We start from the raw sequence: 15174 nt of genomic DNA, 5'->3' as shown, positions 1-15174 counted from the left end.
ATGTATGAATTTAAACATTCCTGTAAATTTTCTACAGAAAGTTTTGTGTAGACCTAACACTCAATCGCTGTTGATAGCCGAAGCGCTTTTGACAGTACATTCAAAATGTGATGCAGGCGGAAAAGCCGACCATTCGTAGACCGTGTGGTAAATACATCAACACTATAGCTGAATTGAATGTCGTCATTATTCTTCTCTAAAAGGTCGTATAGTGGCAGCAAAAATTAACAAAAAAGGAAGCACGGCACGAAGTTAGGGTTATTGGGCTCTTGAAGGGATACACATCCACATTTTAAGGAGGCATACCATTCACACTTTTTTTCTTTAATGCCGATCTCCGACAAAGAGCGCACGCCTTGTGCTTCTGCACTTCTACGTACTGTGATATGGACTCACGAAAACATTGCCGCGTAGGGGCCCCGGGGCGTCCACATCACCGTGGAGCCAGGCCATGCGCGAGCACCATATGCTATGCAAGGCCAATAACGTAACAAGGTCCAAGGGTGCCCCTCTTCGTTTTCCACAGGTAGAAAGCGTATGCCATGGGGGCTCAGCGGGAAGTCTTTATGAAGGGTCCTTTGTAGAACATCCCACAAAAATACCGCAGCCCCACAATGCAGAAAAACGTGCTGTATCGTTTCTGGCAGTTTACGAATTGAGCACTTACGCGCCACCTTCAGCATTCGTAACAACACAAGCCGTACTACAACCGAAACAACACATAGCGGCGAGATAGTAACCACATATTGAACAGAAGTGCATTTCATTTATATATAGTCCCCATCCGTCGCATACCGATGCCGCGGTGAGGCGTGCCTCTCATTGCATGTTTACAACACAGCGCATTCTTATTTCCAAAATACAATACCGGGCAACACTGGGACGTTAAAGATTGCAAATATCTTCTTTTGTACTTTATCGTTGCAAGCTGCAACCAAACAAAAGGGAAAGCATCAATGGGTTGCAAGAAAGCGCGAGCGCCGGCACTCGCACCGCGTTATGGCTGCCTCAGATGATTGGCGCGTTTCTCCTGGCGGTTCGCAAAGAGAGAGGGGCGCCGCTGGCGGTTGTTGTGAACCGAGAGCGGACACAGCATCTGCGCCGGCCGTATTAGGTTAATATATAGCGGGCGATTTTCGATAATCGCCGTTGTTAGAGGCGCGCCTAGCAGTCTGTTGCGAAATACTTACGTGCATAATTCGTTCTTTTCAACCATGTAGCACTTAGTTTGCGTAAATCAAAGCACAGTAACGAGCGGTTGCGACTTGTTGATGCCGCTGCCAGGCGCTTGTTCAAAACCGCTGATTAGCCATGTTTATCACCGTGGAGAGTGAAAGAAAAGTACGTGCGTGTGTGAGTGCGTGCGTGTGCGTGCGTGTGCATGCGTGCGTGCGGGCGCGTGCGTGTGTGTGTGTATGCGCGTGTGGTGCGCGTGCGGGCATGCGCATGCACGTGTGCGTGCATAAGCGTGTTCGTGTGTGTGTGTGTGTGTGTGTGTAAAAGTTTATAACCTGGTCCGAACAAAATCACAGAAGTTTGTTAAAGTCAAGTAAATAGTTTGTCCAAGATAGTTTGTACCTGTCCAGAGATTTAGAAAAAAGCAATATGAATTAATTCAAACCCGACTCGAGAAGGAAGGAATGCATGTCTGGGTTAAATTCACCTCGTGACGAAGCGTCTCAAAACAGTTCCAGTGCTCATCCTAGCGCATCTCGTCAATAGACAAATGTCAACATAAATTAAGTAACTTCCTATATACAACCATCGACTGGCAAATGTCAACATAAATTAGGTAGACTTTTCACACACAATCGTCAATAGACAAGTGTCAACATACATTAAATAGACTTTTTACAGACAACTGCCAATAGGATGTAAGGGTATGTAGGATAGCAATAAAGCTGGTAGAATTTCAACAGAACGTCTACAGAATGTAAAGAAGCATTTTTGTAGGGGTTTGATCATTGTTGTCGCGTACTTTTAAATCATTTCTAAAATTGTTCATGCCGGCTGTATGTCTTTGCTTGTGATGGGCGCTTGTCGGTTCTGCGGGTGGCCAAGGAACCCTCAAGCCGTTCTAGAACGGCTTTTAGCTGGCCCAGCTCCTACCTGTTGTGAAAAGAAATAAAGAAAGTTGCTGCGACGTCACTGGAGGCCCATGTTACATTCGGGGAGGGGTCCGCGAACCGGGCTCTTTCGCCTCGGTCAGGTAGTGGTAGCGTGGTGTATGAGCGCTAAGCAGAAGCAGCGGCCTTGGTGTTGGCGACACAAAACAGAGGGCAAAACGTAACTGGTTTACGGCGTGGCGAGAGATGAACAGCGACGAAACAGGAACACCACCCTTCACGGCGAGATCAAAGCAAGAATCGAACAGAGCGGCAAGCATCAGGGTCCTATGCTGTAAATCAGAAAAGGCGTATTTGTAACCTGAAGCGCTAACAGTCAAAACGCTTTCCCAGTACTTTGCACATTGCCAAAACACAGTAAAGACACACACGAACACTCTTTCCCGGGCTCGTGAGAGCCGGCGGTAGCGGCGCAAATTTAGTCGGAGAAAGGGGAAAGAGAAAAAATCGGCGAGTGGCGTCCACTGAGAGGTGCACGTCTCTACATGCCTCCGCTGGAATAGACGGTTTCGTTTTTTTGCTGCTGCTGCGGCATGAGTCACCACTGCCTGGCCTGACGTGGCAGGTGCTAGTATGAACGCGTTCGAGGAAGCGGGGCTTTCGGGTAAAGCTCAGAAGACCTTCACCACGCTATCCCAACTAGTAGCACGCGCGCACGTGGTAGCGGAGCGGTGATTCGTAACACCAATAAGAAATTTTCTAAGCAAGCAATGCAGATTTTCCACCGGCCGTACGTTTTCGAGATGCCCCATACAAAATTACGTGCGGGTGAAGGAAACTAATAAATGGGGTTTGGAGACTCATGTATTGTGGATGCAGGACAACAGGTACGACCATCCGAATGGCTACAACGGGATGGTAAAAGGAGTAGGGGAGGCATATAATTCGATGGAAAGGTGAATTGGAAAAGTTCAGAGCCAAAGAAGGGCCCACAAACATCACGCCTTACAAAGAGGCCTTCGTCCAAAAGGGGGCACAAACAGGCCGATGAGGATGAGAAGGAGGGGTTGATTATGATGAATGGGGCTTGAGTAATTTTAGGTTTGCTTTAGCTTTTCATCACTAAGGGGGTGCAAAGCTATACCAACGTCACGGCAGTCCTTGCAATGCCTGGTGTACGTGCCTGATGCATCGCATGCAGCAACATACCAGTGATGTAAGTACGTTCACTTTTGTGGTCCCCTCCCATTTGACCGCGTTTTTTCTATTGAGATTAATTTGTGGGTTCTCTAGCACGTCCGTTCGTTTTTTATAATATCCTGATGATTCCGTCTTTCTGAGGGGTGCGAGAAGGCGTCCACTTCGTCTATCTAGGGTGCAGTTTACAATCGTGCGGGAATTCCCGGTGTAAATTTTAGAGATGCGACCGGCGGCGCGAGGTCTCCCTTCTACGATTGTGACTGTGGCGTCCATAGTATGTAGGCGTCGCATTTTACCTTTCTTAACGACCATATTGCTAAATACACTCTTCTGAAATCTTCTTGGGGGTATTGTGAGTCTCTTACCAGTGCCCGTTCTGTTAGTCTTGATGATTGCCTTATCTAAGGTGATTTCCGATTTCGTTACTCTGCCTCCGGTGGCGTCTTGAGCTTGCACTCATCCTGCAACTCGCTGTATCTTTTCTACGTTTATACTGTTGACTGCATGTAATAATTTCTTTTTTACATTCCCGCTTCTGTGTATCTAGTTCTTTAGCTTTTATTTTTTTATCCCCGGCATTAGGAGTACTACGATAGCTATGGCCAACCAGCGCTAGCTGTCGAGTTTTGATTAAGGTCGTTGGTAATCTTTGTCGTAAGCGTTATTTGTTAGGGGTACTATGGCCTAGTTTGAGGTTATACCGTGTTTTTTTCGCAGGATATGGTTAGTGATTATTTGCGTTCAGTACCATCACCCTTATGAGGATCATCATTATCATCAGCTTGGTTATGTCAAATGCTGTACAAAGGCCTTCCCCAAACATTTCCAGCCTCCTCTACCATGAGCAAGCGGAATTATATTCTTCGCCTCGTAATTTTTATACTCTGTCCGGCCACGAGGCCGTAGACCTGCCTGTATTTCGGTTTGTGTCTATTGGCCCCCACTCTGGTAAAGGCATTGTCCATCATTGGTTCTCATAAGCTTGACATATTCTGCCTCAGCCGTCTCCTGTCACTAACTATAAACTAGAATGTTTTTAATTGAGTTTGCTTCCTAATCTATGTAGGTGTTGTCCCCGAGCATATTTATGGCCCATCGCGCAGATAGAAGTATTATTTTCCGGTGCTTAGTAATACCCTCCCCGTGTTTGCCGCGCAGGGGATTCTTTCGAGAATGCGTTGGTCGTAGACTGCCTACTTTATTGGCAGGGTAAGATAACTGCTCTGAATATGAAAATGTTTATTGAATGCAGCCCATCGCCACATTTCTCTGTGTTTCTTTCCTTTTTGTGATTGGGATGAGCGCTTATAGCGCAATCAAAACGACGTAATAACTCGCTTATTCCAAAATCTCCCTGCCAACGTTGTACATGCGTTTTGTTGGATTCTCAATGAAGCAATCTTTCAATTTAATGTGTTTATTCGAAACCCCGCTACTCAACTTCGAGAGTAAGAGATTTGTAGTATTTTGTGTTTTTCTAACTCGTTCACGGAATATTGGAAAGTCGTCAGCAAACAGCAGGTGGTTTATTAATTTCTCTGTTATTCATACGGCTGCTTTTCCCCAAGAGACCTGCCACGACTGTCTGAAGTACTGACGCCGCGCGCCTATACTAGCTCTTATACCCTATTGTGGAGCCCGTTTCTATGTAGCCTTCTTTAAATGAGGGCGAATCTGACAGCTAACTTCAAAGTAGTATGAAGGGCAATAATTACTTTATTTTTTTCCGTGTTGTTAACGTGAGCTTAGGGCGCGCCTTACCGAAGCATGGTAATGGCGAGAGCATGGGTATTTTTGATGCCCTCATCTTCGTGGAAGCCATGTCACCGCTGTGCCACTATTCGCGGCGGCACTGCCATCACTACCAGCCGCAACCGTTCTCCAGTACCGTCTTTTTTGTATACATTACCGAGGACGCATAGCGCGTTAACTTCATGTACTCCTTTTTCACGTATGTCAATTCTGTGGTCTGGTATTTTTGAGCCGGTCTTCTCTTCTGCACTTGAGTAATAATAAGAATTTTGTACTCACCACTTCTCAACTGCTTTCCTGATGTGGTTATGCAGGGACAGCTGATGGCCAGTTGTTTTTGTATGCAGGATATATTTCGCTAGGAGGCTAGAGCCTGGTGTACTGACATAGGTGGTTTCACATAGGCTTCTGAAGTCTTTTATTTGTCCACCTAACCGCGTGTGATCGAGGTCGCCCAGCCCTACCATCGTAGCGTTGTATACGGGCAAGGTCTTGACGTATTTATGAATGCCACTACGAATCGGTAATATCCTTACGCAGAAGCTATGATGTTACTTATTTTGTAAAGTTATCCTCTTACATCAATTGCGAGGATGACCGAGTCTGTCTTTCTGAACTGCGATATTATGTATGTCGTTGACACCTGCAATCATTACCCGCAGAAAAGGGAATATTTTTTCACAAAGTGTCAAGTTACCTTCTTTACAAAGTGTCAAGCGTCAAGTTTACAGAATCCTTCCCGGCATGATGCTGGAGACGTTGGTGATAGATTCTGCGTGTCGATATGTTTTTACTGATTGTCGTCACCATAATTCGGCCAATTTTGCATAGGAAAATTTGGTATATTCTTTGAGAGTTTGAGGCATAACACCAGATCCTGGTGCTCTGTGCCGCCGAGAATGCGCATTCTATTTTTTCATTACAGATGCTAATGCCATTCAGTGGAAAAAAATTAAAGCCGTTCCACTCAACGTGAAAGCTGTCGTAAATGCAGAGCAGTGATTCGCCATAACGGCCTGTGGCCCCGTTATCCGCTTACTGCTACTACCCATCACGCTCTTCGCCTCGGTGTCTCACTTCTCTCTTGAAAAATGGAACGGAGGTTTGTCCAAAGCAGTTCAAATTTCCCGCCTTCGCAGTGCTCGCGCGCCCCCTGCCTGGAACGAACAGCGCGAGCGGTTCTCGCACGTGCCGGCACCTTACTGCGCAGTCCACAACGCGTTGTTTTTGGCGGTCCCATGTCCCCGCGAGGGGGACTCGAGTAAATGCGTCGCATAGGGGGTGGGTGTATTGCGTTAACGTTTAGTGTTTGGGGAGTTGGTGGTAGTGAATGCGTTGTATCAGCAGCTTCTTGACGTAGTTTGAATGAGTCAAGGATATAAGGCGCGTTCGTTGCCTCCCATTCTGTGCGCGCTTTGTGGCGCAGTGGGTAGAGCACCATGAACATTGCGTTCCGCCCGCAGGGCCGAGGGATCGAAACCAGGCGCCGGATAGTATTTTTTTTATATAGTGTAGGGGGAGGGGTGCGGACAACGATGGTGCGGACTACGACGGACGTCAACGCGGGTGACATCGTGAGTTACTGAAATGCTCTGCATTTAAAATCTTGCATCTATCGCGTTTAAACGGCTTGCAAAACGGCTGGAGGTAGGCACAAAAAAACGAAGATATGTCAATGCATTTTGGAGTGAATGGGGATAGAACCACGCCGTTTGGATTCTGAATCAAGCGCGTATCCCTTCACAACAATTCGACTTTTTTACTATGGCCTTGTAAAGGATATTCTTGTGCAGGCGCTGCGGACGTCGACTGAGAAAACGTCCAGTATCGAAGTGCGAAGCTCCACGTAGGATTTCGACTTTTTCTGAACGCTCATACGATCATCATACGAACGCTCATCCGAGTCTAACCGCAAAAGAGGGCTTCACATAGACATAACGCATAGCTCGGTGACTGCGAGTCACAATGCCGATGGCAGCAGTCGAATGTTTGCTGCCTTCGGAAGAAAAATGCCGCTCCAGCACTTTAAATATTTTGGTCATGTGAACATACCCACCACAATTTCACCGCACCAATCAGAGAAGTATGACAACCGCCGCAGGAGATCATGGCTTAGGGCTTAGGGCATTTCATCTCCATCATGATAAATAGCTGGCCAAATGGGAGCGGATGTCTTTAATGTAGCCTAATTATTTAAAGTAGATTATGCCGGTACCGGTACCGTCGGTATCACCTTCCTAGAACTTAGCAGTGGCATGTTGTAGGAAATCTTCCTTCGTCCAGTATGGTTGTGTATCAGCTTCTGGACGAGGTGCCTCAATCTTTCCTAGCGGTTTATCTTGCTCCGGAAAGACTTAAGGATCGAACACGTGTTATTGCGGCTGAGAATTCGCGGCAAGTTGCACATCTGGTGACAATTTTGATGGGTATATTTTGTGCGCATGTTTACACCTCTTACGTGGCCTCTGAAAAGCGTTGGTTAGGTTTTCTGTTGCACTTTTCCTTGTTGTAACGTTTCCTCATCCCTCTTGTAACCCCTTGTACAGGCAACACATGGGTACCTTCAGTAGGGCTGTTCTCATTAAGTTTGATGGCCTTCGTCTGCATGGCTCCTCAATGTATTGCGTTGTGGTTCCTCATCTACAGCCAGTACATTGCCTGTCGCTTTTCATTTAATTTTTGCTTTCCCACGAATTGTTGGCTTCCCAATCTCTGTCATCCACTTCACTGCATTGTAATCACACCCATCTAATATAGCAAGCACTGCCGCAAGCAGGGCTGACCTCCCCAGCCCACAATAAAGAGTTTCTCCTCCTTCTCTATCTTTAAATTCTCCTTTCACGTCTTTATTCAGAAACGAAATTTCATCCCGTGATCTTAACCTTCCTAACAGCTCTATCAGACCGCTTGACATGTGGAAATATTGTTTGCTCACAGCCCAGTTCTGCTCTTCAATACTAGAAATGCAAGGAATTTGTTTACATAGGCGCACGTTAAAGGTTTCTAGGTAGCCAGAACTAAACCGGAGCGCTCCTCTACGGCACGCCTTATACTCCAGGCGTAGCTTCGCGTTTTAAATCCCACAATCAATCGACAGAGTTTGTTTCCTTGTTTGTAATCTTGTGGACAAAGCCATACACCTGCATTTGAGTTTGCACTGGTGCCTGTGTGTGCTGCTGTTGGTGCCAGACCGATTATATGTGATGTGGATTGGTTTAGGTCAGGGGACTTGTCTATGTTCAAGCATTCCGCAGCTAGAGCAGTACTGAATGGCGATTGGGGATGCATTTATCCTGGTTTATTCTTCAATAACGACCGAAGAAGTAAGGAAGGCTTTGAAAGAAATAAAAGGGCGCAAAGCACCTGGTGAGGGTCAGACAACAGCAGACCTCTATTAAGGATGGCCGAGAAATTGTACTTGAAAAAATGGCAAAACTGTATACGCAATGCCTAATGACTGTAAGTGTACCGGAATCTTGGAAGAACGCGGACGTCATCCTAATGCATAAGAAAGGTGACACGAAGGACTTGAAAAATTACAGGCCGATCAGCTTACTGTCAGTCGTGTACAAGGTACTCACCAAGGTAATCGCTAACAGAATTTTTGCAACCATAGATTTCAGCCAACCTAAACAACAAGCAAGGTTCCGTAAAGGATATGCAACAATGGACCATATTCACACGATCAATCAGGTGATAGAGAAGTGCGCTGAGTATACTGAACCCCTATATATAGCCTTCATAGATTATTAGAAAGCATTTGACTCGGTCGAAACCTCAGCAGTCATTCAGTCATTACGGAACAAGGGTGTAGACGAGCATTATGTAAATACTAGAGGATATTTACAGTGGGTCCACAGCTGCCATCATCCTCCATAAGGAGAGCAGTAAAATACTTATAACGAAGGGCGTCAGACAAGGAGACATAATCTCTCCAATGTTACTTACAGCATGTTTACAAGGAGTATTCCCAACGTTGGATTGGGAACAGATGGGAATAAGGGTTAATGGAGAGTAACCTCAGGAACCTCAGATTTGCTCATGACATTGCCTCGCTAAGAACCTTGGGGGACGAGTTGTAAACCGTGCTTTCCGCACTGGACAAATGGAGTAGAACCGTGGGCCTGAAAATTAATATGCAGAAAACCAAAGTAATGATCAATAATCTCGGGACAGCATAGCGGTTTGTGAAAGGTGGCGAGGCAGTGAAAGTGGTAAGCGAATATATCTACTTTGGCCAAGTTGTGAACCCGGAACCCAACCATGAGGCCGAAATAATTAGAAGGATAAGAATGGGGTGGAGTGCATACGGCAGACATTCTCAGATATTGAATGGCAGCCTACCATTGTCCCTGAAGAAGAAAGTGTATGACAGCTGCATCTTACCGGTACTCACCTACGGGGCAGAAACTTTGAGGCTCACGAAGAGGGTTCAACTTAAATTGAGAACGACTCAGCGGGCAGTAGTGTGGAAGATGATAGGTGTAACATTAAGGAACAAGAAAAGAGCGGAGTGGGTCAGGGAACAAACGCGTGTTAAGGATATATTAGTAGAAATTAAGAAGAATAAATGGACTTGGGGAGGGCATGTAATGCGAAGGCAAGATAACCGTTGGTCATTAAGTGTAACAGAGTAGATTCCTAGAGAAGGCAAGCGTTGCAGGGGGTGGCAGAAAGTTAGATGGGCAGATGAAATCAAGAAGTTTGCGGTGATAAATTTATCGCGGTTAGAACAGGACCGGGTAATTGGATATTAATGGGAGAGAGCTTTGCCTTGCAGTGGGCGTAGATAGGCTGGTGATGATGATGAGGAGGGTGATGAAGATTCTGGTTTACTTAATGGCAACCCCTATGTGGAAGCCCGCATGCAGCCCCCCAAAGGTCATGACCGCGGACGCCGATAGTTTCAGGAATTTTGTGTGTGGTATCACCCACTTCTGTGTTGAATTCTCTTCCATTTAAAATTATTTTGGCGATGTTCAGAAGAGAATGAGATGCCCGGGGCGTCTCATAATTCCTAGTATCGGACTAGCGTATGGTACGGTACTGCCCATGAAGAGCTAACCTTGATGCACGTTATATTTGCTAGTTCGCATGTGGGAACAGGGCAGAGTGCAGTTTCGCGATCATGTTTCGCTTCCGTTGTGTCTTGATAGGGGAGATAGTGCATGGGTATTCCAATAATGTCCCTTTACCCGCCTGTGCTGTTCCCTGACGAAAGTCTGTCCTGGTTATAAATGCAATTTTAGAGAAGTCTCAGGTCTGTATTTTGTGACTGTATATTGGCGGCGAATAAATTAGTATGGGCTTCTTACATTTATAGGCTTGTGGCTCAGAGCTACGGGTTTCGTAAATATGTTCCGCCCGTTGGCTGAAGCCGCTCTGATAGTGATCTTCACACTTTTGTTTCTTGATAACACCTTTTAACACCAATGTACAGTTATTGCGCGGCTTGAATGTTGATGTATCTCTCTCCTCACTCATTTCGACTCCATTGCCTGCACAAGGAATTTTTATTTTGTTCTAGCGCCACTTCCGTATTTATTTGTGTTTAAGTAATTTCCACTGTGAGCTTTGGTTTCGTGCTTGAGATGGGTTCACGAAGATGCAAGCAAACACTTAAAAAACATCGAAATTTGTCTATCTCGTAACTTTTAGGCTTGGTCTTGCAGCTTCTATCAAGAACGTTCTCATGCCGGCAGAAAATGAAAGAATTTATTCAATTGTTAGTGAAATGTATCAAGTGATCTCTATGAGATAGCGGAAATATTTAGGCGTTTGTTTTCGAATGAGCCAGATCGAGAAACCGAAATTAAATCGAATAAAACTGCAGCGACAATGAAAACTCGGCACCTTTCCCATAAAAAAGGCGTGGCAAGAAAATAATTGAGATAACTTCCTGAAAACGCGTACGGAGATCGTAGGACGTATCCAAAATTAGCCATGTCCTGCTTTTTCACGGATCAAAACGAGCCATATCAATTTGCCCCATGGTAGTTTGTTCTTAGCTTGACTGTTCAGACTGTTTCGTGGGTTTTTCGGAAGTTTCTTTTTTCAGCTTCTTCGGAGCGGGCTTATTGTGAATTAATGCGGCAATTAGGTAATCGGCCGAAGATGTGTGCCCAGATGTCAACGATGGAGTGAACGTCAGACAAAGGGAACGAAATGAAACTGACACCGATATGAAAGGAAATAATGATTTCATTTGGTCTCTCCCGTTTCTACTAAATACTTCTGGTCATATTTATTTATTTTGACTCCCATATTTATTATTTTAGTACTTAACTAAATCGCTGCCCCTTACAAGCCCTAGCAAATCTCCTTCCCTCTGAGAGTACGATTCACATCGATTCGATGGGGCTTTATTCATCACGAAGAAACAACATACAATGTGTATATACATGAGGAGGTCCCGAAGTCAAACACCGCAGGGGGACCTCCTGCTGTGTTCTTCTATCATATCTTCTTCACTTCATCGAAGTGAAGATGTGGGCAGTCTTCTTGTGAAACGTTTTGGAAATTCATCGCAAATCCATAAAAACGCTTGCTTACTTTTCGACTACGTTCAGGCGTGCCCAAGAAACCTACTGTAGGGAAGAATTTGAAAAGACCTGCTAATGGTGCAAAGAGGACTCACCTGCTCTCCATGCATATTCCTACTGTTCTTGAGGCCCTGTTGCACATTTTTAATGCATTTTCCACCAAAACGCAATCGCACCACGCTTGAAAGTCAATTTAAATAAAGTTTATTAAAAATGCTTCATCAACTTGAGTGCTTCAATTAAATGTTAGCCAAATCCAAACTTATCACCCCAATATTGCTCAAATTTACGGGATAATTTTAACTACTTGTCATAATCTTCGCCTATCTGACACATAAAATACGTTATCTTATAGCTTCTACAGCGTTGCATTTAGGTCCGGTAACCAACTTCCGCTTGTTTTTCAATTTCGCGATAGGTGGATCTGGCTCATTTAGAGAAAAAAAACGCTTCATTTGTTGCTAGGCAGACGGCCAAGCAGATGCTTTAACAGGGTCGACATAACGAGAAGGCAGGAACCGATTGATTTAAAGATAATAGAGAAGATGCTCTTCAATTTTTCTTCATCGTGTACTGAACCTGCATCAATTAATTTGAGGTTCTGGGGCATCTTTCAACGGTTAGAAATGAGAGCAAAACGTGCCATTAAAAAACAGTTTCTAAACAGAGAATATTTTGCGTCGTACTAGGTTGGTGGGGGACGGGGCAGACAGGACACAAGACGTGTGTAATTTGACACAAAAATGTGTAACAACGTCGACATGTACTGTGTCTGCATACAAACGAAAGAGGGAATTCTATTCATTGATAATTTTCCAACCCTTAGACCTTACAAGTAATCTAACTTTATCCTTCAGCAGATTTGTATGCGTTACCTGTGTGCTTACAACACCGTACGCATTTTGCTTGCAATGAAGTACCTGTCAATACTTTTTCAATACGCTAAAACCTAAAAAGGTCGATCAACAAATTTTTCGAAATGCTGCAATCAGGTGTCAGCTCTGTTCAGCCAAACGTAATAATCTAAAAGAGAAGAAATTTCACAAAGTGGTTTAATTTGCACGAGATCACAATGCGATTCCTTCCTGCGAAGGTGGAGGAAACCAGAGCTGTACTCGCCGTGGTTCAAAAACTTGTAAAGCATGTTCCAACACTCATTGCCATTTACTAGCGATGAACATAATGACTCTCTTGCCACTATAATGTACTGTGGTCGGAATATCATCAGCTGCGGGCACATTCTTAAACAATCTGAAGTCAATGCACGTAGCCACTGGACGGTGGGTTGACGCGGATCGCTGTTGCATCCAAGCCAAGCATTTCCAACACCAAACCCATAAAACCCTCTCGTTTTGGTCCCCACGCGTTCAAATTAAATTCAACGACAATTACCACCGAATACCAGTGATTGAAAGAAATCACCAGTTCCATTTCTAAGCACTTGATAAGTGTTCTCAATGCGACACGATACTTTTTAATGGTGCTTCTAATGCGGCTTCCTGCTGCCCTCGAATTTGGTTGGTATTCGTCCTCTTGCCACTTGACAAAGTTTCCTTCACGACCGGATTCCGTCTCACGCTTTGAAACGGACTGCATCTAATTTACACAGGTGCTGGTTCTCACCGCCATCCATTCGCCTAGTTGACGACGATGCTTGATTTTGCTGCTTGAGGGAAGATCGCTTCACTGGGATTTTTTTGCTCACTTGACCAATTTTCGCTACTCTCGGGTTAAACCGCTGGCTAAAAAATGCCGCTCGTTTTGAAACGCTTCGCTCTTCAAACACACAAGTTGCCTCGGGTGTTTTATTTGTAAATGTTCTTAAGCAAAAAAGGTGTAAAAGCGTAGCCAAGAGCGCATTTGTAAGTGTGTCCTAGGGAGGGGGGCGGTCAGAAGTTTTTTGTTGTGATAACGACGATGATGATGATATTGTGACAGTGGTAGATAATTATGATAATATTAAGAGCAATATTACAAACAACATTGCTGAATTGTATAAAATACTCAGTCGCACTATTTACGCTACCAGGGATCACCGGAATGCTTTTATGGGAATACAAAACAGTATGCTTGAGGGAAGATCTCTTCACTGGGATTTTTTTGCTCACTTGGCCAATTTTCGCTACTGTCGGGTTAAACCGCTGAAATTATTTGTAATAACAGCGAAGCTGCTTATCATATCCTAATGTTTCGTGTCCGCACTTAAGAATGCCAAGAAATTGCCGACACGCACGTAAGCGCGGGCCTCGTACTGACCTCGCGGCACTTAACAAAACCAAGAAAATGCCAAGTGCTCGTGTGTGTGTGCCTCGAGGCGATCGCCTATCGTCTCCTTTGTCGTTTGTCAAGAAAAGCATACAAACATGAGGAGATCGGCGAAGATAGCAGCGACCGCCCCGCGGTTTAAAAGGTCGAGAAAATGCCCAGCGCTCGTGTGTGCGTACCTCGCGGCGACCGCCCTGCGCCCTCGGCGCACTTTTGTGAAGGCAAGCATACCCAATTAAGGCGAGTGACCACGGTTGGCCAAAAACAACTCCAAAGTTCGCCGCAATCGTGGAAACACTAGCTCGGAACGAGAAAGACACGCCATAGCGTACGCTCCTTCAAGGTTATGTCCAATGATTATCACTTCCAAAACAAGAAGGAAGCTCACACTACTTATAGCAACAATGATAGAGTAAATGTCGTTGATGCCGCGGAAACCAAGCGAATGGGCTGCAATCATGTCGTTAAGGTTGCGTACAGCTTCGCTACATTGAAGTCTGGCGCGTTGGTGTGGTCTTCCTCCATTTTTAAAGCAAAGCTTTCTACCGCTACCATCCAGCGGTTCCTTCGCGGCGTGCGGGACAAGAAATTTCTAACGCGGGCGGGGAGAGGGAGGGCGATTTTCAGTCACGGAGAAGAAAGGTACGGCTTTGTCGTCTAATTTAGCGACAGTTGTATTGAGCCTGTATTGGCGCAGCTTGGCGTCCATTGCCCACTTCCTTCGCAGGGGTTGATTAACTTGCTCGACAGCACGTCCTGGGTAACCCGCACCCCACGGAATTAGGTGGTAGTACGGCAAGGATACGTAAAGGATTGGTTTGCAGGGCGGGAAAAGAAAATATACAGACCACATACATCTGGCCGCTAAAGAAACGCTACCTTTTGCGCACTGATTGCCACGAATAGGACTCCGTTTTCTAAATAGGTGAATACCAATTCCGTTGGGTTTTAAGGGGTATTACAGAACGCGAAAGGAGCAACTGGTCCTGATAAATAGCGATTATAAAAGTTCCTTTAGCTTTGTCGCAATTCTCGAACTATTTAGTTTAAATCGGTATAAATGGGAATCACTAAGCTCACATGCCGAATTGTTTAGATGTCTGCGCTTGTGTCGCGCGGTGGTGTAGCCCCGAGCTGGCAAATCAGGATGGCTCGGTTCCGCTGTCTCACCCTTCGAAAGAGGTCCTGTCCGTTTTCTTTCCGGCGACGCATGGCCGGCCTACAGCGGCGGCGCCCGCCACTCTAGCCCGTCCGTGGATGTGCTGCTGCGTTCTGGACGCCGCCACCGCTAATTACAAGTAACGGCTGGCAGACTTTCTGGTTTCACTCTTTGTAGAGCCACGTGTGTG

This window comes from Haemaphysalis longicornis, unplaced genomic scaffold (assembly GCF_048455015.1).
Source record: "Haemaphysalis longicornis isolate Haplotype H1 unplaced genomic scaffold, Haemaphysalis longicornis Haplotype H1 scaffold_7, whole genome shotgun sequence".
Lineage (NCBI taxonomy): Eukaryota > Metazoa > Arthropoda > Arachnida > Ixodida > Ixodidae > Haemaphysalis > Haemaphysalis longicornis.
The sequence above is the reverse complement of the archived record's forward strand: the minus strand, read 5'-3'. Positions refer to the sequence as shown.